The 26,333-nt window shown below is 46.9% G+C and overlaps 1 protein-coding gene and 2 long non-coding RNA genes across 3 annotated transcripts in view; 1 reads left to right on the forward strand and 2 right to left on the reverse strand.

Annotated features, from left to right (window-relative positions):
• The window catches only part of LOC122459667, a 1,177,620-nt gene that overhangs the window by 956,419 nt on the left and 194,868 nt on the right, over positions 1 to 26,333 (reverse strand). The gene's annotated exons all lie outside the window — the stretch shown is intronic.
• Positions 1 to 26,333, reverse strand: part of FOXN2 (forkhead box N2) — a 245,338-nt gene that overhangs the window by 195,657 nt on the left and 23,348 nt on the right. The window lies entirely within an intron of this gene.
• On the forward strand, positions 1,705 to 25,813 carry LOC122459666. The gene is made up of 3 exons (XR_006280490.1): positions 1,705 to 1,876; positions 19,853 to 20,088; positions 25,679 to 25,813. It is a non-coding gene; the product is annotated as an uncharacterized LOC122459666 (long non-coding RNA).

A 26,333-nucleotide genomic window follows, 5' to 3' on the forward strand; every position in this document is an offset into this window, starting at 1 on the left:
GAGGGCAGCGACGACGATGGTGGTGGGAGGGGGGTTGGAGGGGAACATGCAGATGGACTGGGGGGCAGGCTCCACGCCACAGCCCTGGTGTCCCCACAAACAGTCAAAACCCCCACCACAAGAGCACAGTTCAAAAGTTACTCAGCCTTAAGGCCCCCTCCACAGTGGTCTGCAGAGTCCCCGTGCGCTCCCCCAACAGCAGATGGCCTCGTCCCCTCCTCCTTCGGGGTCCAGCAGCTCCCAGGCAGCAAAGACAGCAGCAGCCCTGTGGCCAGGCAGGTAGAAAGGACCCTCACAGGTGGTGGTGGTGTCCACAGCAGCAATAGCGACGGCTGGGATAGGGATCCCTCACTCCCTGCCTCCGGGGAGCAGATCAGCAGCCTCCCCTCCCAAGGGGCTGCAGTTGGAGCAGCAGCAGCACCCAAGGGGCAGGGGGAGTCTAGCAGCTAGTCAGCAACCAGGTAGCAGATAAGGGGAGTGGGTGGTGTCTGGCCCAGCCTAGCCAGGGAAGTAGCAGCAGCAGCAATCTCCTTCCTTCATCCAGGACAGTAGGATTCAGCAGAGGAGCAGATCTACTGGCCACTGGGTGAACAGATGGCTGTTCCCTGACTGACCAGAGCAGGGGCTGCTCCAGGCTAGGGTGGTTACATTATTCCAATTAGCCTGCAAAGAGTCAGTTGAAACCATTAGGCTAATGAGAGCACCTGATTCTAATTAAGGTCTGATACTATAAAAGGGCTCAGTCCCATCAGGCCAAGGAGAGAGCAAGTACAGCTGAAGGGCTGGGTAATGAAGACATCTCTAAACCACTGGAAAGGGAGCCCTCAGGTAAGGGTGAAGGCAGTATTAAGAGAGAAAAGTGGGAGAGCTGTGGGGAAGTAGTAGCCCAGGGAAATGTAGCAACTCTGGCAGTGAAAGGCTGGCTGCCAACAGCTGCTATCATTAGGGTCCCTGAGCTGGAACCCGGATTAGAGGGTGTGCCCAACGCACCACTACAGAAACATCTCCTGGGAGGGAAAGACAGGCCCCTGTCAGGACAGGAGGCTAAACTGTTCTGGAATAAGCCTGTAGGGACAACAGAGACTGTGGGAGTTCTCTCACCAACCTCCTTGCTGGCTTATGATGAAAAGGGCTCTGTAGACTGTAACCCTGGCCCTAGAGAGAGAGAAGGGCTATGTGGAGGATTGCAGTGAGCCTCTGAGGCTAGCATAAACCACCTGGAAACATGGGACTCACAGGGACAAAGTTGGAGCTCTGCCACAATATGCATATAGATAGATTGATACACATAATGGATATATATCTATACCTATATAACCTGTAGATAACACTTTCCTAGATGCTTATTAGCTGTAGCTTATTTGCAGACAGATATGACTAGCATACTTTGACTATATATATGCTACACAGCATCTGATGTCAGAATAGTTATATAATTTTTGCAGTGTCATGTCAGCAATGGGCACCTGTAGGGAGCCAGGGTGGCTTACCTCTGAACCAGAGGGTAAAGAGCTACTCTCTCAGCCTTAGTGGGCGGGGCCAGACCAAGCTTACTCCAAGCCCCGGAAGGGGAGAGGTGGAACAGGAAGTACAAAGGGTGGGGCTCTTAGCCTAGTCAGGGCAGCACAAGGGAAGGAGACAAACATAGACTGCTGGCTGTTCCCTTCAGACCTTCCTGCTGAGCCGGGGAGGCCCTGGATTAGGAGAAACCTGACCTGGAGGAAGGACTGGGGCTGCCAGCTGCTGAATACCCAGAGGAACTGGAGGAGCTAGGCAGTAACTTGGGCCAGCATGAGCCTGACATGGAAGGAGAGCTGCCAGCAGCTGAATACCCTGATGAGCTGGAGGGACCAGAGGGACCCACTCAAGAGACTGGGTAGGAAGTAGCCTAGGGGCAGAACTGCGCAGTGCGGTGGATCTATTTGGTCAGTGTGTATTTGGTCAGCTGACCCAGTGGTGGGACCCTCTCCTCCTACCACTTTCAGGGCCCTGGGCTAGAACGCCCAGTGGAGTTGAGTGAGCCTGCATTCCCCTACCCAGGCCAACCCGCCTCGGGTAGCAGAATCCTGACAACACCACGGACTCTGGCCGGCACTCCCCCCGCCTGAGGGGCGCACCACGGATTCTGGCCGGCACACCTCCCTCTGCTAATTCCCTAGTGACAGAAAGGTGTGACCCAGGCCTACCGGTGAGGCAGTAGCTCCCCACTGTCCCCCAGTGGCTTCATGGATCAAGTGGAATCTGTCACAGCACCCATCCAACAACATTTAGTACCTCAAAGGAGTACTTTGATCTGCATCTTACACCTGTGCTGTGAAATGCTGTTCTTTGTCTGTTGTGTATTGGAAAATGGAGCCCATTTCTATTGCTGATGTTAAATCTCTCCTCTGTTTTTTCCACCAAATGCATCCGATGAAGTGAGCTGTAGCTCACGAAAGCTTATGCTCTAATAAATTTGTTAGTCTCTAAGGTGCCACAAGTACTCCTTTTCTTTTTGTTGTGACAGTGGTGACCAGTACTGTTAGAAGCAAATCAGAATATTAGAAACACAGTACAAGATGCAAATTATAATTTTTGCCTGTGAAATCAAAGTATACTAGTCATATCTGTCTGCAAGTAAGCTACAGCTAAGGCATCTAGGAAAATGTTATCTACTTGATAGCGATAAACAGCATTTTGTTTCACTTTATTTTTAGCTTGGTTCCTCCCCTTCGTCTCCACATCTAAGCCCATCAGTTTGAGGCAAGGACCCAACAATAGAATTGCAAGCCAAGAATTAAGCTCACAATCTTAAAACCAGAGCCTAGATATGATAGGCTCCTCTATTTACTATTGCAGAGTACAAAAACAACAAACAAAACAAACAAAACTTTTTAACATTTAGCTTCACATAGTAGAGGGAAAGCAAGTTGCTCCTCCCCTGAGCTCAAATATGTTGTGATCATGAATATCCTGAGAAGTCAGATGAAATTTACATAAAACATTGACTCTTTTGTGTATGTTCTTTCTATAAATTTAAATCTCACATGGGAATGTGGTTTTAAACACTTAAAGCTGTGGCCTTAACAGTAGGCACTTTTGTATATTCATGCATCTGCTATTCTCCTTAGTCTCCCTTGGTCTTGAATGATCTGTTGTCTTTAGACAATTAGCATCTTGTGTCTAAAAGAGTGATTTGGCCCTATCCATCCCATTGTCTTTTATGCTCAGCAAATAAATAAAATACAGCTTTAATTAAAAGCATAAAACGGATAAGGGATTCAAAAAATCTTTGTGATATGATGAAATGTATAGGAGTTGGAATGCATTATAGCTGAGTAATGAAAATTATCACTTCAAGGTATTAAGTATATAGATTACTGACTACCTTACTACAAAGAGCAGCTTTCACTAGTGCATGTTGCCTGTGTTTGCACAATAACAAACCCTGTGAAGGCCAAGTCACTTTAAGAACAGGAATTTCTTGAGCTAATTGGGTGAAATAACAATGGAGTGTAATAGCTGCAATTAGCAACACTAATGTTCAAGACATAAACAGGCAGTTCACAGATGCATACAATAGGACTGACTTGATCATTAAATTGGGATTGTCAGCAAGGAAAGGTCTAATTTGAGGACCGTGTTCTGCTAAATCCCCATAGATAACAGATTTGTCATGCGGTAACCACCACCAAGACCACTTTATTATTATTTGACATGTTTAGTGGCCAGATACTCCTCTGCTCTTACATGATCTGAGGTAAGCAAACAGGCACAGGATGAAGCAGTGACCCTGCTGTGGGAACTCAACATGCCGTAAGTAAATTTGGAGAGCTTTAACAAGTGCCAAGGCAGAAAAGAGCCAGAGGAACTGTTCTCTATAAAATAGCTTTCAAACTGCGGGTTGCAAGCCAGTACTGGGTCATGGAATGTAAGGCACTGGGTCATGGTGGCTCTGGTCAGCACCACCAACAGGGTCATTAAAAGTCCCATCGGCAGTGCTGCCCAGCTAGTTCCTACCAGTTCTGGCACCAGCAGGTCTGCCTTCTAGGCAGGGGGATCACAGGGCTTCATGTGCTACCCCTGCCCTGAGCACTGGCTCTGCACTCCCATTGGCCAGGTACCGGCCAATGTGAGCTGGAGGGGGCCGTGCCTGCAGGCAAGAGCCACACACAGCTGCTTGCACATCTTCAGGGAAGAGATGGGGCCTTGGGGAAGGGGCAGGGGCAGGATAGATCCTGAATTGCCCTTAATTCAAAAACTGATCTTGGGTGTAAAAAGGTTGGAACCACTGATGTAGACTATCCCCCTGCATTGAGGCAGGACCAAGTATAGTGTAGGAGCACAGGCAGATATGGCTGTCCCTGACCCTCAGCCTCTGAGGGAGGCCACGCCCCTTTGCTGACACGCTCCTAAAACAGTCTAAGCACGAGGGAAGTTAGCAGTCTCTGGCTCCAACCCTGTAGGCAGGGTAGAGCCATAAATAGTTTCAGGGTAGCTGAAAATAGTTCAGGGACCCAGACCCTCAACCAGGGCACAGTACCACACACAGTCTAGGACTCCTGTTGGGGCTGAACCCCAAGCAAACAGTCTAGGGCTCAGGCAAGGGGTGACCACCAAGCAAACAGTCTAGTCTACTGTCTGATGAACTAGACTAAGTCTTCTGGCCTAAGGTGGGGAGATAGGCCCACCTGACTCCACTGTATCCCAGCCCAGGGGACTAATACTGGTGGAGCAGTCTACCACTGGGTCAGCGGGGATCCAGTCACAACACCCTGATCTAGAGTCAGCCAGAAATATAGCCAGACAGTAGTTGGCTCCACCTGGGCCACTTCCTACCCTCCCTTCAGGCTGTATCTGAACCCTGGGGTTGTCCTCCATCGCCCTGGGATACACTGCCAGTGGTAATCCCAGCAGCTTCTCAACATTGGGTGTCCGGCAGTTCTGGTATCTTGAATGTGTCCTCAGGACAATGCAAGTCTTCCGTGGTCTGGCTCCAGCAGCTGGCTGGGGGCATCTGGCTCCCTCTGCAGCTCCTGCTCAACTGAGCTGCAGGGCTACCTCTTACACTTCCTATTCCTGTCCTGCCCTTCTGCTTCCAGTGTGGCAGCCAATGTCTTCTTGGTTCCGCCCACCAAGGGTTGTCTAGCTATCCCTCACTGTCTGGGTCTGAGGGACATCACATCCTTTTGCTACACCCCCAATGCCCAGCTCCCAGTCTCCGGGCCTGGTCAGGTCTCCTTCCCCCAATCATGACAATGTGTCTGTTGGCATGCTCTTTACCAGCTCGATGTTGTATGGTGAAGGCGAATGGCTGTAAGGCCAGATACCGTCGCATCAGCCAGGCATTGATGTGCTTCATTTGTTGGAGTCATTTCATGGGTGTGTGGTCAGTTACCACTACAATGGAGTTCCTTAGGAGGTAATATTGGAGGGCCTCTACTGCCCATTTAATGGCTAGGACCTCTTTTTTTTTTTTTTTTTTCCAATTACCAAGTAGTTTTGTGATCTCGGGAATAGCTTCTGGCTAATAAAGAGGACTGGATGTTCCTCCCCATTGACGTCTTGGGAGAGGACAGAGCTCAGTCCCACTGATGAGGCATCTGTTTGGAAAATGAGCTGTGCCAGGCTATATAACACCAGTCCTTGGCAGAGATAGTCTTTCAATGCAGAGAATACCTTCTCACAGTTGGGGGACCACCAGATGCACTGTGGCTGGTCTTTGGTGAACAGGCTGGTTAAGGGAGAAGCAAATGGTGGCAAAGTCGGGTACAAAGCACTGGTAGTATCCTACCAGCCCCAGGAACTGCTTCTTAGTGAACAGGGTCAGGTGGTTTTAGAGAGCTTGCACCTTCCCAGTTAGGGGGCATAACATATTTTGCCCCAAGATATAACCAAGATAGGTTGTCTTGCCACCCGATCCAGCACTTCTTGGAGTTCTCAGTGCTTCCCTTAGGGTCTCTGGGACAGCTGCCACCTGGTTCAGGTGGTCCTTCCAGCAGCAGCTGTATATCACCACGTTGTCCAAGTAGGCAGCAGTGTACTTGACAAGGGTCTGAAGGAGGTGATCCATCAGCCGTTGCAAGGGCCCTGTTGAGTCTGAGGGCTATCCGGATAAAATGGTAGAGCCTGCTGGGAGCGGTGAAGGCTGTTTTCTCCAAGTTCCTATTGTCTAGCCTGAACAAAACAATGTTGGTATATTCCCTTGAGCCATCAGTTTACCCATAAACAAATCTAGTGTTCTCCATTGAACCACTGTTTTTTCTCTAGGAAAAAACCCTACCCTGCTCAAATACATGCTCTGATGCCTGGATCCAAAATCTGAATCAGTACCATTGGGACTTCATCTTCTCCTGACTGATCGTGCTGAGGGCTCTGCCTGTCTCCAGCACTCCAGACCCTCAGCTACCACCACCACCAGGGACCCCCAATCGATTCCAGCTTCACATAGTGGTGAGAACCCAGCTCGTGCTCTCTCTCCCTCTCTAGGTATAGCCTTCTGACCCTGACTTGTGTGATGAGTTATAGTATTCTAAACCTGACTTTTATACTCCAAATTTAAGTTAGATTTATTATAATGGTTTTGTTTGTTTGGCTCAGTATGGTTATTACCTGGCAATAAATAACTTTCATGATCGAGCTGGTTGCTTCTCTCTTTCTCCCCCCACCCCCACAAGGGTGTGTTTTCGCTTCTTCAATCGCTCTGCAGCAACGCACCTCGTACCTAAGCTAAAGAGCCCTGCAGCACCCAAAAATCCTATGAGATTTGCTCATCAAGTGGGTTCCTACCAGAATAACTGTAACGTGAAAGTGGGGATAGGAACATGCTGAACCTGGGGCATATGAGGGTGGCAGCTTGGAAGTGCTGCTTGACCCAGTTTGCTGAGTCCAGGGAAATATAAGAGGTCACCTTGGGAGTGCTAATTAACTCGGTCCTCTCAGATGCATTCTGTTAGAGTGTGTGTGTGTTCATTCATCTGATTCTGGGGCTGGAAGAACCCAGCCCTGGGAAACCTAGATCCTGCAGGATAGCTCCATTGATAGGGAACTTGCAGAAAGGGGATGTAGAGCTTCTTATAAAAACACAAGAGACACTAGCAGTACATTAACAGAATTACAGAACTCCCTTCCCCCCACCACAGAAGAGTAACCCTAATAAATGAGCATACCCCAAAGTAGCAGGCAAATCTGGTAATTAATTGGTGGAGAATGTGGGCAGCACGTGACCCTAATCATGTGGTACTTGTTGAGTAGTCAGTGCAGAGTGGGGAAACTGAGGCAATACCTGAGCAACCTGTCTCTTCCTTTTTCAGACTAAGCTCCTTTAGTGAGGTCCTTCTCTCACAGAGTATTTGGTAATGTCCTATAACTTTTAAGTTAAGAATTGTGCTTAGAATAACTATAGGACTGTGCAATAAGGAGTTAGAGTTGTGCCTTAAAAATAAAGATTGTAGAGCAATACTGTGACTGTGATTCTACAGCTGATGCGTCCCTACCTGTGTGTGTGTGCTGCCAGAGAGCCTAATTCAGCAAAACCATGAGGGAGCCCAGGCTAATGGAGCAGGCAAGATCAGTGATATCCCAGAAGTGGGGTCCAACCCATCACACCTATAAAAGATGGTGTCAGGGTTCCTTCCCCACTCTGAACTCTAGGGTACAGATGTGGGGACCTGCATGAAAGACCCCCTAAACTTATTTTTACCAGCTTAGGTTAAAAACTTTCAAGGCACAAACTTTTTGCCTTGTCTTTGAACAGTATGTTGCCGCCACCACCAAGTGATTTAGACGAAGCACAGGGAAAGGACCACTTGGAGTTCCTATTTCCCCAAAATATCCCCCCAACCCCTTACACCCCCTTTCCAGGGGAGGCTTGAAAATAAATAAAATGAGCACAGACCAGCCTTGGATTTTTAACACCCAAAAAACCCAATCAGATTCTCAAACCAGAACTTTATTAGAAGAACAAAAAAAATAACAACTCTAAGATCAGAATGGAAGATAATCTTGCAGGCAGTCAGATTCAAAACATAGAGAATCCCTCTAGGCAAAACCTTAAGTTACAAAAAGACACAAACAGGAATAAACATTTCTCCAGCACGTTTCACAAGCCAAAACAAAGATAACCTAACACATTTTCTAGCTAGATTATTTACTAAATTTACAGGAGTTGGAGGGCTTGCATCCTTGATCTGTTCCTGGCAGAGGTATCGCACAGACAACCTTTTCCTTCTCCCCCCTCCAGATTAGAAAGTATCTTGTCCCCTCATTGGCCATTTTGGGTCAGGTGCCAGCCAGGTTACCCAAGCTTCTTAACCCTTTACAGGTAAAAGGACTTTGCCTCTGGCCAGGAGGGATTTTATAGTACTGTATATAGAAAGGTAGTTACCCTTTCCTTTATATTTGACAGATGAGGAGTGACATCATGATTTGTCTTCACTCCCCTACAACTCAATACCTGAGAACCTCTGGAAGACAAAGAATTTGGAATGGGGGAGGGGAACCCAGAAAAGGCAGCCTGTATCTCAAGAATCTGCAAACCTGCTTGTATCATCAGAGTGAAAGATAGGATTTGAATTAGCAATCTATCTAGTATATTAGTCTTAGTTTGCATTTTTATTTGCTAGGTAATCTTCCTTCATCTATCACTTACGATAGATTTTAAGTAATTATTCTGTAGTTAAAACTTGTTTTATCTTAACTGGTGTGGTTTTTGAATGAAGTGTTTGGGAAAAATCTCAGCTTGGTTAACTCAGGCTTGTTGCATATCTTCCCCACATCAAGGGGGAAGCAAACTAATTTAATGAGCTTGCACCACATAGACCTCTGTGCAGTGTAAAATGGTCTAATTCTTGGTTTATATTCCAGTAGGGGTACAAGGCTTGGGGGCTGGAAATTGGCTGGTGCCTGCTGTTTGTCCATGAATGCTTTAGGTAAAGCACTCAGGTGACTCATTTGGGTGTGTGGTGCCACCTGCTGTTGTATTGGGTGATAACAGGGCCTGGAGAAGCTGGCTGGCATCATCAGCAGGGAAGTGTGAGAGGGGCCAACTCAGCTGAATTGTTAGAGGGCACAGCGGTTCCAATGGCTACCAAAATGCACCCTGGGGAGCCAGTTGTGAACCGAGTGAGCAGTTAACAGAGGACAGGCAAACAGAGGGAGTTTGCCCAGGAACTGTCCAAAAGGAGCTATGGTAAGTGCTGCATTAGGGGGGCTGTGTTGTGAGCTGGTGGGATGAATATCCGAGTGTCTGCTGTGACCATTTGTTTGACTGGAGTTAGTTGCAGGGATTGTTTGACCATATGGTTGGTTGGTTGACCCTGTGGCTGGTTGTTTGAAAGGTGTGAATTGGGAACGGGGGAAGTCCCGGATGACTGGAAAAAGGCTAATGTAGTGCCCATCTTTAAAAAAGGGAAGAAGGAGGATCCTGGGAACTACAGGCCAGTCAGCCTCACCTCAGTCCCTGGAAAAATCATGGAGCAGGTCCTCAAAGAATCAATCCTGAAGCACTTAGAGGAGAGGAAAGTCATCAGGAACAGTCAGCATGGATTCACCAAGGGAAGGTCATGCCTGACTAATCTAATCGCCTTTTATGATGAGATTACTGGTTCTGTGGATGAAGGGAAAGCAGTGGATGTATTGTTTCTTGACTTTAGCAAAGCTTTTGACACGGTCTCCCACAGCATTCTTGTCAGCAAGTTAAGGAAGTATGGGCTGGATGAATGCACTATAAGGTGGGTAGAAAGCTGGCTAGATTGTCGGGCTCAACGGGTAGTGATCAATGGCTCCATGTCTAGTTGGCAGCCGGTGTCAAGTGGAGTGCCCCAGGGGTCGGTCCTGGGGCCCGTTTTGTTCAATATCTTCATAAATGATCTGGAGGATGGTGTGGATTGCACTCTCAGCAAATTTGCGGATGATACTAAACTGGGAGGAGTGGTAGATACGCTGGAGGGGAGGGATAGGATACAGAAGGACCTAGACAAATTGGAGGATTGGGCCAAAAGAAATCTAATGAGGTTCAATAAGGATAAGTGCAGGGTCCTGCACTTAGGATGGAAGAATCCAATGCACCGCTACAGACTAGGGACCGAATGGCTCGGCAGCAGTTCTGCGGAAAAGGACCTAGGGGTGACAGTGGACGAGAAGCTGGATATGAGTCAGCAGTGTGCCCTTGTTGCCAAGAAGGCCAATGGCATTTTGGGATGTATAAGTAGGGGCATAGCGAGCAGATCGAGGGACGTGATCGTTCCCCTCTATTCGACACTGGTGAGGCCTCATCTGGAGTACTGTGTCCAGTTTTGGGCCCCACACTACAAGAAGGATGTGGATAAATTGGAAAGAGTACAGCGAAGGGCAACAAAAATGATTAGGGGTCTAGAGCACATGACTTACGAGGAGAGGCTGAGGGAGCTGCGATTGTTTAGTCTGCAGAAGAGAAGAATGAGGGGGGATTTGATAGCTGCTTTCAACTACCTGAAAGGGGGTTTCAAAGAGGATGGCTCTAGACTGTTCTCAATGGTAGCAGATGACAGAACGAGGAGTAATGGTCTCAAGTTGCAATGGGGGAGGTTTAGATTGGATATTAGGAAAAACTTTTTCACTAAGAGGGTGGTGAAACACTGGAATGCATTACCTAGGGAGGTGGTAGAATCTCCTTCCTTAGAGGTTTTTAAGGTCAGGCTTGACAAAGCCCTGGCTAGGATGATTTAACTGGGACTTGGTCCTGCTTTGAGCAGGGGGTTGGACTAGATGACCTTCTGGGGTCCCTTCCAACCCTGATATTCTATGATTCTATGATTCTATGGGAGTGCTTTGTTCCAGGTGGGCCTTGAGTGGTTGATTGGCGCAAAGGTTTTGAGCTGGGCTAGCTGCTTCAAGCCAGCAGCCTTATAAAAAAAGCATCCAGTTGAGAACTGAGTGAGCAGCGAACAGAGGAGCAGCGAACAGAGGGAGTTTGCCTGGGGGGGGATTTTTTTGCCTTTCAGGCTTCTGTGAGCAGTAAATATAACATGTGCAGTGGCTGTTAGAAGGAAGATATTATGGATAGTGAGCAAGATATTATGCAAAAAGAAAAGGAGTACTTGTGGCACCTTAGAGACTAACAAATTTATTTGAGCATAAGCTTTCATGAGCTACAGCTCACTTCATCGGATGCATTTGGTGGAAAATACAGAGGGGAGATTGATATATATACACACACAGAGAACATGAAACAATGGGTTTATCATGCACACTGTAAGGAGAGTGATCACTTAAGATAAGCCACCACCAGCAGCAGGGGGGGAAAAGGAGGAAAACCTTTCATGGTGACAAGCAAGGTAGGCTATTTCCAGCAGTTAACAAGAATATCAGAGGAACAGTGGGGGATGGGGTGGGGGGAGAAATAGTTTTACTTTGTGTAATGACTCATCCATTCCCAGTCTCTATTCAAGCCTAAATTAATTGTATCCAGTTGCAAATTAATTCCAATTCAGCAGTCTCTCATTGGAGTCTCTTTTTTTGAAGCTTTTTTTGTTGAAGGATAGCCACTCTTAGGTCTGTAATCGAGTGACCGGAGAGATTGAAGTGTTCTCCAACTGGGTTTTGAATGTTATAATTCTTGACGTCTGATTTGTGTCCATTTAATCTTTTACGTAGAGACTGTCCAGTTTGACCAATGTACAATGCAGAGGGGCATTGCTGGCACATGATGGCATATATCACATTGGTAGATGTGCAGGTGAACAAACCTCTGATAGTGTGGCTGATGTGATTAGGCCCTATGATGGTGTCCCCTGAATAGATATGTGGACAGAGTTGGCAACGGGCTTTGTTGCAAGGATAGGTTCCTGGGTTGGTGGTTCTGTTGTGTGGTTGCTGGTGAGTATTTGCTTCAGATTGGTATTCTTGTTAACTGCTGGAAATAGCCTACCTTGCTTGTCACCATGACAGGTTTTCCTCCTTTTCCCCCCCCCCCCCGCTGCTGGTGATGGCTTATCTTAAGTGATCACTCTCCTTACAGTGTGTATGATAAACCCATTGTTTCATGTTCTCTGTGTGTGTGATATATATATACACACACACACACACACACACACACACACACACACACACACACACACACACACACACAATCTCCCCTCTGTATTTTCCACCAAATGCATTCGATGAAGTGAGCTGTAGCTCACAAAAGCTTATGCTCTAATAAATGTGTTAGTCTCTAAGGTGCCACAAGTACTCCTCTTCTTTTTGCGAATACAGACTAACACAGCTGCTACTCTGAAACAAGATATTATGGATAGTGAGCAATCAGCTGTTGTGACCTGCACAGAATGTGCCATGTTTGTCTTTCTCCCAGATTGTACAGATGAAATCTGTTCTAAGTGCAAGCTGGTCGCCATATTGGAGGAGAAGGTTCAAGGACTCAAGTATCAACCCGGTGTTGCATCAGGGAAAATGCTGACTTTCTGCATAGAAGTCAGCATTTCGTACTGCAGCCACAGCATACTGAAGAATCGGAGAGGGCAGTGCTGAATGGGGAAGAAAACTGGCAGCATGTGACCTCCAAAAGAAGACAGGAGAACCCATGTATCCCCAGTGCAGATAGACGTAAGAAACTGTTTTCAGGATCTTGGCACAGGTACTCTGGTGGAGAGTGGTTTGGAAGAGTCATCTGAGGGAAGGGATCAGAAGGAGACCCCATCGACCAGAAGGCAAGGGATGCATTATCCTAGGTATGGGGGTTCCATGACCACCACTCCCAAGAGGAGGAGATGTGTCGCAGCCTCCCTCTTAAGGGATGGAGTTATCCATCTGCTGTCCAGACCGGGAAACTCTAAGTGTGCTGCTTGCCTGGAGCTAGAATTCAGGATGTGAAAGAGTGCCTGCCGAGACTGATCAAGCCCTCAGACGGCTATCCCTTTCTACTTCTCCACATGGGAACCAATTATACTGCCAAGAATGACCTTCAGTGAGTCACTGCAGACTATGTGGCTCTGGGGAAAAAGGATAAAGGAGTTTGAGGTGCAAGTCATGTTCTCTTCCATCTTCCCTGTTGAAGGAAAAGGCCTTTGTAGGGACCATTGAATAGTGGAGGAAAATGCATGGTTATGCAGGTGGAATCAGAGAGAGGGCTTTGAATTCCTCAACCATGGGATGTTGTTCCAGAAAGAATTGCTAGGAAGAGATGGGAATCCACCTAACTAAGAGGGAAGAGCATCTTTGCAGGCAGGCTTGCTAACCTAGTGAGGAGGGCTTTAAACTAGGTTTGCCAGGAGATGGTGACCTAAGCCCAGAGGTAAGTGGGCAGGTGTGATACCAGGAGGAAACATAAGGAGGAGGGTGTAACAGAGGAGGCCTCCTGATCCCTACTGAGAAAGTAGGGCAATCAGCTAGTTATCTTAGGTGCCTGTACACAAATGCAAGAAGCCTGGGAAATGAGCAGAAAGAATCTGAAGTCCTGGTATAGTCAAGGAACTATGATTGGAATAACAGCAACTTGGTGGGATAACTCACATGACTGGAGCACTGTCATGGATGGGTATAAACTAGTCAGGAAGGACAGGCAAGAGAAAAGGTGGAGAAGACATTTGCTGGGAGAGCAATACAGCAGTGCACAAACAATCCAGGCAGCTTTTGGAGAGTGTTGGGGACAACTTCCTGGTGCAAGTGCTGGAGGAACCGGGCATGTTCCTCTTGACCTGCTGCTCACAAACAGGGAAGAATTGGTAGCAGAAGTAGAAGTGGGTGGCAACCTGGGCAGCAGTGATCATGAGATGATTGAGTTCAGGATCCTGAAAAAAGGAGAGCAGCAGAATATGGACCCTGGACTTCAGAAAAGCAGACTTTGATTCCCTCAGGGAACTGATGGGCAAGGTCCCCTGTGAGGCGAATGGGGGGGGGGGGGAAAGGAGTCCAGGAGAGCTGACTGTATTTTAAAGAAGCCATATTGAGGGCACAGGAATAAACTATCCCAATGTGCAGAAAGAAGAGTAAATATGGCAGGCGACCAGCTTAGCTTAAAAGAAATCTTTGATCTTAAACACAAAGGAAGATTACAAGAAGTGGAAACTTGGACAGATGACTAGGAAGGAGTACAAAAATAGTGCTCAAGCATGCAGAGATATAATCAGGAAGGCCAAAGCACAACTGGAATTGCAGCTAGCAAGGGATGTGAAGAGTAACAAGAAGGGTTTCTACAGGTATGTTAGCAACAAGAAGGTCAGGCAAAGTGGAACGTTTACTGAATGGGGGAGGCAACCTAGTGACAGATGTGGAAAAAGTTACGTACTTTGTGTGGGGGGGGGGGGGGGAGGGAGAGGGGGGTTATTGTGTTGTGTGTTTTTTGCCTCAGGCTTCACAGACAAGGTCAGCTTCCAGACTGCTGCACTGGGCAGCACAGTATGGGAGGAGGAGAGCAGCCCTCAGTGGTGAAAGGACTATTTAGAAAAGCTGGACATGGGTCTGGATCTAATGCATCTGAGGATGCTGAGGGAGTTGGCTGATGCGATTGCAGAGCCATTGGCCATTATCTTTGAAAACTTGTGACAATCGGGAGAGGTCCCGGATGATTCAAAAAAGGAAAATATAGTGCCCATCTTTTAAAAAGAAATAAAGGGAAGAAAGAGGATCCAGAGAACTACAGACTGGTCAGCCTCACCTCGGTCCCTGGGAAAAATCATGGAGCAGGTCCTCAAGGAATCTATTTTGAAGCATTTGGAGGAGAGGAAAGTGATCAGGAACAGTTAACATGGATTCACAAAGGGCAAGTCATGCCTGACCAAACTGATTGCCTTCTATGATGAGAACTGGCTCTGTGGATATGGGGAAAGTGGTGGATGTGATATACCTTGACTTTAGCAAAGCTTTTGATAGTCTCCCACAGTATTCTTGCCAGCAAGTTAAAGAACTATGGATTGGATGAATGGACTATAAGGTGGATAGAAAGCTGGCTAGATAGGCTCAAAGTGTAGTGATCGATGTCTAATTGGCAGCTGATATCAAGTGGAGTGCTCCAGGGTCGGTCCTGGGGCCAATTTTGTTCAACATCATCTTTAATAATATGGATGATGGGATGGATTGCACCCTCAGCAAGTTTGCAGATGACACTAAGTTGGGGTGAGAGGTAGATATGCTGGAGGGTAGGGATAGGGTCCAGAGTGACCTCAACAAATTGGAGGATTGGGCCAAAAAATCTGAGGTTCAACAAAGAAAAGTCCTGCACTTGGGATGGAAGAATCCCATGCACTGCTACAGGCTGGGGACAGACTGGCTAAGCAGCAGTTCTGCAGAAAAGGACCTGGGGATTTAGATGAGAAGCTGGATACGAGTCAACAGTGTGGCCTTGTTGCCAAGAAGGCTAACTGCATATTGGGCTGCATTAGTAGGAGCATTGTCAACAGATTGAGGGAAGTGGTTATTCCCCCTCTATTTGGCACTGGTGAGGCCACACCTGGAGGATTGCATCCAGTTTTGGGCCTCCCACAACAGAGGATGTGGAGAAATTGGAGAGTCCAATGGAGGACAATGAAAATTAGGGGGTGAAGAACATGACTTAGGAGGAGAGGCTCAGGGAACTGGGCTTCTTTAGTCTGCAGAAGAGAAGTGAGGGGGGATTTGATGGCAGCCTTCAACTACATGAAGGGGATCCAAAGAGGCTGGAGCTCAGTTGTTCTCAGTATTGCCAGATGACGGAACAAGAAGCAATGGTCTCAGGTTGCAGTGGGGGAGGTCTAGATTGGATATTGGGAAAAATTATTTCATTAGGAGGGTGGTGAAGCACTAGAATGGGTTACTTTGGGAAGTGGTGGAACCTCCATCCTTAGAGGTTTCTAAGGCCCAGCTTGACAAAGCCCTCGCTGGGATGATTTAGTTTGGGTGTGCCCTTCTTTGAACAGGGGGTTGGAGTAGATGACCTCCTGAGGTCTCTTCTAACCCATCACAAAGGGGCCAGCTTAGTGGCCCACTGAGTCGGGTCCCAACCTGCAGCCAAAGTGATACATTCAAATGTAGTTAAGAATGCCTCTGGATTGTCTTTGGGGCCCAGTTCCATCAGGCAAAGCAGCATCAAGAGGGTCGCTGGCACCACTGCACCTGTGGTAGTGGTGCCAGAAGTGCCAGGCAGTAAAGTGGCCAGTTGCTGAACATACTGCTGCTGTTCCCCCTCCTGCTGGGCTGCCAGCTGCCATATGAGCTGCTGCTGCTGGGCCCCCAGGGTTTGTAGCATTTGCTGTTGCTGCTGGAGCTGGGCAGCTTGTTGCCGTTAACTCTCCACCCACCATTTGAGCAACTTCTCTAGATCCATGGTGACTTCCAGCTATTGCTGGATCAACAATGAGTGTGGTCCCCCTTTTTGTCAGCAGGCAGATGATGCCCGCATTCTCCACCACATCTAGCTGTGTAGACAGATATGGCTTTCCCTCACTGTCCTTCTCTGAAGGAGGCCATGCCCCTTTGCTGTTACACTCATGAAACAGTCTTGGCAAGGGGGAAGTGAGCAGTCTCTGGCTCCAACTCTATAGGCAGGGTAGCTGCAAATAGTTCAGGGGCCCTGGCCCTCAGCCAGGATGGGGCACCACACAGAGTTTAGGGCTCGGGGAGGGGTTGAGCCCCAAGCCAATGGTCTAGGGGTTGGGTCGGGTTTGAGCCCCAAGAAAACAATCTATGGTCCTAGCTCATTGGCAGCAGACTAGCCCAAGTCTTCTGGCCTAAGGTGAGGAGGCTACCACCCCAAGGGTGGGGTGGCAGAGGGTAGGGGGATGTGGGCCCACCCAACTCCACCTCATCCAGCCCAGAGCCCTAACAGTAGCAGAGCGGTCTGCCACTGGGTCAGCAGGGATTCAGTCACAACACACTGACCTAGAGTCAGCCAGCAACAAAGCCAGACAGGAGTTGGCTCCCCCTGTGCCATTTCCTACCCTCCCTTCAGGCTGTACCTGAACACAGGGTTGCCCTTCATCTCCTAGGGGTACGCTGCCAGTGGTCATCCCAGCAGCTCCTCAGCATTTGGTGTGTTTGGCGGTTCTGGTATCTTGAATGTGTCCTCAGGATATCATTCGTTTTCTGTGGTCTGACTCCAGCAGTGGGCTGGGAGCATCTGGCTCCCTCTGACTTCTGCTCAACTGAGCTGCCTCTTATGCTTCCTATTCCTGTCCCACCCTTCTGCTTCCAGCATGGTGGCCGAGGTCTTCCTGGTTCTGCCCATGGGGCATCTGGCTCTCTCTCAATCAGTCTCTGAGGGAGGCCACGCCCCTTTGCTACAATACCTAGACCAGTGGTGGGCAACCTGCAGCCCATCAGGGTAATCCATTGGCAGTTGGCCTGCACTGCTTCCCACAGCTCACATTGGCCAGGAATGGTGAACCATGGCCACTGAGAGCTTCAGGCAGCTGTGCCTGCAGACTGTCAATGTAAATGGACAGTCAACGTAAACAAACTGTCTCATGGGCCACCAGTGGATTAACCTAATGGGCTGCCATGCAGCCTGTGGGCAGCAGGTTGCCCACCACTGACCTAGACCATCCCTTTTCATTAAAAACCTCCAGTCATGGGGATTCCAAAACCTCTTATGGGAACCTATTCTGGTACTAACTATCCTTATAGTTAGAAAGTTTTTTCTAATATCTAACCTAGATCTCCCTTGCTGCAGATTAAGCCAATTACTCTATTGTCCTACTTGCAGTTATGGTTCAGGTGGCCTTTTCTCAGAGAAGTCCTTTTCGTAAGTTGAAGATGGAAGAAAACCCAGTTCCTGACACCAGCTCTAGCTGCATGTCTGAGAGCAGCAAAAGAGACCATTAGGACCCTAACAACTGGGCAATAACCTCTCAGAAACCAGAGACATTCAGCAGAGACTGAGAGCAATGTTTCAGTTAAGTCTTTAATATCTTTCTCTGTCTTGCCAAGGAAAATCTTGTATCAGGTGTTTTTCTTTCTTACACTTTTCAGGCAAAAAGATACAGTAAAAGCTTTGTTATCCAGCATGTTGGAGGAATGGCAGATGCCAGTAAGTCAAATTCCAGTTAACTAAGTTATACTTGCCAATGGAGGGAAGGAATTTGGGTGTGAGGGGCTGGGGCATGGGAGAGGTTTTGGGGGTTCTGGATCTGGGCTGCACTCACCTTGGGCAGCTCCCTGTAAGCAGCAACATGTCCCTGCTGCTCCTGGGTGGAGGTGCAGCCAGGTGGCTCTGCACACTGTCTCCACCCACAGGCACCTCCTCCGCAGCTTCCATTGGCTGTGGCTCCCAGCCAATGGGAGCTGCGGAGCCAGAGCTTGGATCGGGGCAGCGCACGGAGCCCTGTGGCCATTCATCTGCATAGGAGCAGCAGGGACATGTTGCTGTTTCTGGGGAGCCACGCGGAGCCAGGTAGGAAGGCTGCCAGCCCCGCAACAACCAGACTTCTAATGGATATCAGAAATGCCTGTTTCTAGAGCTTTCGGGTTGGTAAACTGTCAGATAACACAGCTTTTACTGTATATAGATGCACGAGAGCTTATATCTCATGACCTCTCCTAGAGGTCTTACATGTGATAAAGCTGAGGAGACGCACGCATAACCATCTTGCTGTATTGTCCACTACTGAGAGGTTTGGTATGCAAGGGAGTAGCATCTTGCTATTGATTGTGTCGAAGGCTATTGTATCCTGATAGTGAAAAGTGTAGAATGTTGACGGGAAGCAGGTGTTGCTGAAGTTTCCACTCTGTTATGCTTTCAATGAGTTTGTCCAGGAAGGGGAGGTTGGAGACTTATGGTAGCTGGTGAGTTTACAGCATCAGATGATGACTACTAGAGAATAGGTATGACTTTCACATGCTTTAAGTTGGTCTGATTAGCTTCCTCAGTTGTAGGCTGAGCCCGAGGTGCTTTTCAAAGGCTTTTGACAGCTAAGAGAGACAAGAGTCTGCTTTACATGTGGTGGTTTGGATGTCTTTCAGCTCTTTTCACTCATCTGGCTCTTTGGGCCAAATTCTACAAAGGGAGGTGGAATGATCCTACCTCTGCTCCAATCTGATTACTTGGGGGACTATCTTAAATTCAGTCATTATTTCAGCAAAATAGGAAGCTAGCTTCTTGCACTGAAGTGCTCAGGTCAGCAGCCATGATTGACCAGCTAGGTCTCTTATTTTGCTGAAGCTATGGTTGAAAGAGAAGGGGTTACTCTGGAATTCCCACATGTGGGTCTTTGCACAAACATCTTGTGCTGTTGCCATTTGGATTAATGGGACCATCAATTCAGGAGCTGTGTTTTCTGCTTTCTGTGACATCCCAGAATGATGCATGCTGGGACATCTACAAAACTCATAACTGACCCAAAGATTCTGTAGGACTGTCACCATGACCTAGTGGGTCATAGCTGAGAATACCAGATTCAGGACAAACTGCTAAGAAATGGGACAGGCTCACCCCAAACTGGTATATTAGATATACCAAGCCAGAAACAAAGTAAAACCACCTCAATAAGAGACGCATGGCTTTTGGGGCAAAACTTTTGTTGACAAAGTGCTTGATTTTATTGCTTTAATTGGCCTCCAAAAGGTGTCCCACAGTGCCCATCCTGACCACTCTGGTCAGCAGTTTACCTGGCTGCAGGGCAGCAGAGTTGAAACAACCATCACCTGTCTCCCTTTAAAGCCCTGGGAATTTTTTAAATTTTGCTTCCTGTTTGCTCAGCATGGTGAGCTCACATAACATCTTCCTAGCTAACAATGGTGGCAAACGCTCTCCTACTTGGACCACTGCTGGTATTTGGGGAGAGGAGGCTGTGCAGTCCCAGCTGCACTCCAGCAGTAGGAATTTCTATACCTATGGGCAGATTTCTCGAGGCTTGTGCGAAAAGGGACACAGTGGGACACAGTGCAGACCTGCCATTTCTAAAGAGTTGGATGCTATCCACAGCAGTGACCCCATCTCCACAAGCACCCTGGATACTTTGGAATGGATGGAGCCAGGAGAAAGTGGACCTAACCCAGAGGATGAAGTCACTGATGAAGAGGTGGAGATAGATGGCTATGTGGAGCCCACGGCAGGGTTGCCTGGTGGTGCACTCAGTCAGTAGCTGTTCTACACTCCAGAGGTGTCTAGCCAGTCTCGGCAGTCACTCTAGTGCACAAGAAGCAGGAGAGGAGACCTTGGTAAGTGGCTTTGCTTTGTGTAGTGCAGAGGTGGGCTGAGGACATATAAATGTACATGGCTGGCTGTGTTTCTGTGTGCTGGACATTTCCCTGTGCAGCTAACTAGTACAGCAGAACAGAATGGCCCGATCTGGAGTAAACTCACTATGCTTGGAGTGTTCGCCAACACATGCTTGTCAAGGCTCAATGAGAAAGTGATTAGTATATTATTAGAGGCATATTTTACTATACTGTTTCAATGCTGTGCATGCTTCTGTGTTGGTCCTTGTGCTTCTGAAGATGTGGCCTTCAGAGAAACCTCCTACACACCAGTGAGCACCTTCACCAGCTAAGAAAGTGCCCAAGATGGAGCAAGGAGGACATGTTCCAGGAGCTGCTGTAATACTCAGATGCAGAAAAGAGGGAGCATATGCAGTGGAGAGAAACTGAATAGCAGGACAGAAAAGAAAATGAGGCCTTCATTAAGGATGCTACTGAGAGGATGATTAAAGTTAAACTAAGCAAAGTAAGATGCTGAAGTCTCTCATAACACTCCAGACTGAGCAGATGTGTCCCACCCTCCTCTTCAGCACATTCAGAATTCTTTCCCGTGCCCTCCCCAAACTCCACCTACGTATTCCTTTCCACTTTCTGGGATTTCTCACTTTCCAGTTAACACCATTCCATGGACACCTTTTGAAATGATAGCTGGACTTGCACACGGCTCTAAAAGGCAGCCCTCCCCTGGTACCTCCTCTCCCACGAAGCATAGAATCATAGACTAGCAGGATTGGAAAGGACCTCAGGAGGTCATCTAGTCTAACCCCCTGCTCAAAGCAGGATCAATCCCCAACTAAATTTATCCCAGGGGAGTAGTATATGGTAGTAGTCAGAGGGCTGGATGATCCCTGACACCGTAACATCTCTGAGATGGGCCCCTGGCAGGCAGCATACCTCCTAGGATGCTATGTCAGGGCAACAGATGGGTGCCTCCATCCCCCTCAAAAGAGAGTCTCCAACCACCACTACCCTAAATTTCCTCCTGGGAGCAGTGGCCATGATCCTCCCAGCCTTAGAGTAATAGAATATTAGGGTTGGAAGAGACCTCAGGAGGTCCTCTACTCCAATCCCCTGCTCAAAGCAAGACCAACACCCACTGAATCATCCCAGCCAGGGCTTTGTCAAGCCTGACCTTAAAAACCACCACCTCCCTAGGTAACGCATTCCAGTGTTTCACCACCCTCCTAGTGAAAAAGTTTTTCCTAATATCCAACCTAAACCTCCCACATTGCAACTTGAGACCATTACTCCTGGTTCTGTCATCTGCTACTACTGAGAACAGTCTAGATCCATCCTCTTTGGAACCCCCTTTCCGGTAGTTGAAAGCAGCTATCAAATCCCCACTCAGACTACACTTAAGGCAGCAAATCAAACACCCAACATAGGGCTTGAACCCACAACCCTGAGATTGAGTCGTGTGTGTGTGTATTTAAAAAAAAAAAAATCCTGCAAATTGTGATAGCTGGTGGCAGCAACACATATGCAAGCAGTTAATCATTTGCTTACATAGAATCCTAGGCCACAAAAATTACAAGTGCTTCCTAGCAAAACTTGATTTCATTAAGCAATGCAGTCCCAAACATAGTAATATACATTACCAGTTCTCTTTTTCAAAGTGTTGCCTCAAAGCCTCCCTGATTTGAATTACCCCCTGTTGTGCCTCTCTAAGGGCCCTGTATCTGGCTGCTCAAAATCAGCAGCCAGACAGTCTGCATCAGCAGTCCACCCCTGAGCAAAGTTTTCACCCTTGCCTTCATAAATATTATGCAACATACAACACACAGCTATGTCCATAGGAATATTATCCTCATTGAGGTCTAACCTGCCATAATGCACCTTTAATCTACCAAACACACATTCCACAGTCTTTCTGCACCTACTCAGCCTGTTGTTGAAGTGCTCCAAGTTTCCCATGTAAGGGTACATGAGCCACAGCATTAATGGGTATGCCGTGTCTCCCAGGATCACTATGGACATTTCAACATGCCCCACACTAATCTTCAGGTCTGGGGAAAAAAAGTCCCCACTTGCAGCTTTCTGCAAAGGCCGGTGTTCCTGAAGATACTTGCATCATGCACCTTTCCAGACCACCCCATGTTGAGGTCAGTGAAATGCCCGTGGTGATCCACAAGCATGTGCAACACCATAGAGAAGTACCACTTCCTATTGATATACTCCGTCGCAAGATGGTCCAGTGCCAAAATTTAAATATGCGTGCCCTCTATCGCTGCTCTGCAGTCTGAGAAACCCATTTCTGCAAAGCCATCCACTATTTCAGGCACATTGCTAAGAGTCACAGTCCTTCATAGCAGGATGCAATTAATGGCTCTATACATTTGTGTTAACGCAGCCCCAATGATCAGCTTCCCGACTGCAAACTGAGTCACGACTGACTGGTAGAAGTCTGGAGTTGCCAGCTTCCACGCTGCGATCGCCTCGTGCTTCTCCACTAAGACAGCAGTTCTCATTTGGGTGTCCTTGTGCCACAGGGCAGGGGAAAGCTCCGTACGCATTTTAAAGACAGTGGCTTTCCTCATTCAAAAATTTTGTAGCCACTGCTCATCATCCCAGACATGCATGATGATATCCCAGCACTCAGTACTAGTTTCCTGAGCCCAAAAGTGATGGTCCACCATGTGCAGCTATTCACTGAACACCAAAAGTAATCTAATGTTGCTCCTATCTATGTCAGACAGCACGTCAGGCAACTGTGAATCCTTTTGAGTTAGGAACTTCATGATGAACTGTACTGCCATTTGCGATGGGTTACTGACAGCTAGCAGAGCATTGGACAATTGTGCAGGATCCATTCTTTCACATAGAGAGGGCAGGGCAAACACCAAACAAGGGTCGTTGAAAAATGCCATGAAGATGGAAGCACATGCAATGCTAGAACGGCAAGAAATGCATCATGGGACATTAATCCTGGACACATTATGTGTTGCAATCCACTCCATCTTCCCACAAGACCAAGCAGCAGAAGGTGGCGAGCTGAACTGTGGGATAGCTACACACAGTACACTGCTCTGTCAATGCTAGTCCCCCAAGCAAGGATAATTTTCTTTTAGCACTTTTTGATATTCAATAAAACATTTTCATAGAATCATAAGATTACGGTTGGAAGAGACCTCAGGAGGTCATCTAGTACAACCCCTTCCTCAAAGCAGGACCAACCCCAACTACATCATCCCAGCCAGGGCTTTGTCAAGCTGGCCTTAAAAAACCTCCAAGGATGGAGATTTCCCCCACCTCCCTAGGTAACCCATTCCAGTGCTTCATCACCCTCCTAGTGAAATAATTTTTCCTAATATCCAATCTAGACATTCCCCACTGCAACCTGAGACCATTGCTCCTTGTTCTGTCATCTGCCACCATTGAGAACAGCTGAGCTCCATCCTCTTTGGAATCCCCCTTCATGTAGTTGAAGGCTGCTATCAAATCCCACCTCACTCTTCTCTTCTGCAGACTAAAGAAGCCCAGTTCCCTCAGCCTCTCCTCGTAAATCATATGCCCCAGACCCCTAATAATTTTTTATTTTCCTGGCTGGACTCTCTACAGTTTGTCCACATCCTTTCTGTAGTGGGGGGGGGGGGGGCTTCACCAGTGCCAAATAGAGGGGAATAATTACTTCCCTTGATCTGCTGGCAATGCTCATACTAATGCAGCCCAATATGCCATTAGTCTTCTTGGCAACAAGGGCACACTGTTGACTCATATCCAGCTTCTTGTCCACTGTAATCCCCATGTCATTTTCTGCAGAACTGCTGCTTAGCCAGTCGGTCCCCAGCCTGTAGCAGTGCATGGGATTTTTCCATTCTAAGTGCAGGACTCTGCACTTTGTCCTTGTTGAACCTCATCAGATTTCTTTTGACCCAATCCTCCAATTTGTCTAGGACACTCTGCACCCTATCCCTACCCTCCAGCATATCTACCTCTCCCCCTAGCTTAGTGTCAACCGCGAACTTGCCGAGGGTGCAATCCATCCCATCATCCAGATCATTAAAGAAGATGTTGAACAAAACTAGCTTCAGAACTGACCCCGGGGCACTCCGCTTGATACTGGCTGCCAACTAGACATCGAGCTGTTGATCACTACCTGTTGAGCCCGACAATCTAGCCAGCTTTCTATTCACCTTATAATCCTTCCAACCAATCCATACTTTTTTTAACTTGCTGGCAAGAATACTGTGGAAAACTGCACCAAAAGCTTTGCTAAAGTCAAGATATATCACATCCACTGCTTTCCCCACATTCACCGAGCCAGTTATCTCATCATAGAAGGCAATCAGATTGGTCAGGTATGACTTGCCCTTGGTGAATCCATGTTGACTGTTCCTGATCACCTTCCTCATCTAAGTGCTTCAAAATGGATTCCTTGAGGACATGCTCCATGATTTTTCCAGGGACTGAGATGTGGTCTGTGGTTCCCCGGATTCTCTTTCTTCCTTTTAAAGATGGACACTATATTTGCCTCTTTTCCAAATGTCTGGGACCTTCCCCGATTTGCCACAAGTTTTCGAAGTTTTTCTAAAAAAAACTCTGCACAAGATGGAGTCCAGGGTCACACATGAGCTAGTCACATGCCCTTGCATGATTTGCTGACTCATAGGAACAGACATTTACTCATATTTTGGCTAAAGCGTCCACAGGAAGGCTCACTGGGTGGGGACAAAATTCCTCTATTGCCTATTGTGAGAGCTAAGTGTTCTTTGATGGGCCATGAAACTGAATGGTCCGTTCACAAAGTGCTGGCCAGACTGGATGTAAATTACCTGGTGGGTGTTACCCCAGGAGAAAACACTTTTTTGAAATATTGCTACATAGTCAATATTCATAACTTCAGATACAAATATGATACATGCATACAAACAGGATAATCATACTCAGGAAATCATAACTTTTCCATTGACACTTTACATGCTATACTTTGTAGAAAATTTGTTGCAATTATCCAACAGTGGCAATATTAATAATATCAATGGTCATGTTCCAATCACACAGCATCACAAGGTCTTACATAGAATTTATTTAAAAGATATGTTTAAATTTACATATATGCTAAATGCACCTCTTTCTCACTGCAGCATAGTTAGCAGTTGTGTTCAGCACATATTTCTGTGGCTAACACAACAATGAGCTTTCTCCTTTTGTAGTTCACCATTCTGGGAAGTGCCCTTGTCAAGAAGTTTTTTTGCAAGAGGGTTAATATGAATATTCAGTTAGAGATAGCTGTGTTTGTTCCAGAAGTTTTGACAAATATTACTGGAGATTACCTGATGAGTTCAGATTTGACTGGTGATTTCAAATAACAGGTAGTGGAAGATTTTATAGTATATGTATATGATTGAAAAACATCTGAATCACTATTCTTTCTTAAGAATATTAACATTACCTTGACTGTTAATGATGTTGTAATATGGTGGGAGCAAACTCACATTCCTCCCCCCTCCACATTTTAAAGTCTCTAATCTTTTCTGCCCTCTCATTGATATTATATAAACTATATAACATTTATGTAAAAGGCTATAACATTTTTTTCATTTTTAAGCAGATGTCTGCCTTGATCTTCAAGAAGCTCAGCACTCATGACTAACTAGGGTTCTGTTTGCTGAAACTTCAGTTTTAAATAGATATCTGCTAAGAACCTCAGAATGTTCTCTCTCCAATAAATACACCTGTTCTAAAAGGTTTGTATTTACATGGCAATGAAATCAGCACTCTGGTTACTTGATTTAGCCATTTGGTGTTAGTTTTCTATTTTTTTTTTTAATCACTGTTTTATCTGGTTCAGTATCAGAGAACCATTGAAGGGAAGGAATATTTTAAGTTAGCTGGGCACAAAGACTGGCTGTGTTAGAACTTTGGTCCTCACCATATGTCATGAAATTGCTAGGATGAATATCCAGATCCACTATGTATACATGGCTGAAAAATGTGGATTTGCTATGCTATACAAGAAACAGAATTACCAGTTCATAAATTAGAAGGTAATCTGGTTTTCATTAAAATATTTTTTGATCCCAATGAAGTGGAATAGCCATTGCGTTGGCTTCTCAACCATTTAGAGGAAATACTAACAAATGGGTTATGAGGTCCTAGGAGAGTAATTGAACTTCTCAATTATTTATAACTTTGAAAGACAAGGTGGGTGAGGTAATATCTTTTATTGGACTAACTTCTGTTAGTGAAAGAGACAAGCTTTCAAG

This window comes from Dermochelys coriacea, chromosome 3, assembly GCF_009764565.3.
Source record: "Dermochelys coriacea isolate rDerCor1 chromosome 3, rDerCor1.pri.v4, whole genome shotgun sequence".
Classification (NCBI taxonomy): domain Eukaryota; kingdom Metazoa; phylum Chordata; order Testudines; family Dermochelyidae; genus Dermochelys; species Dermochelys coriacea.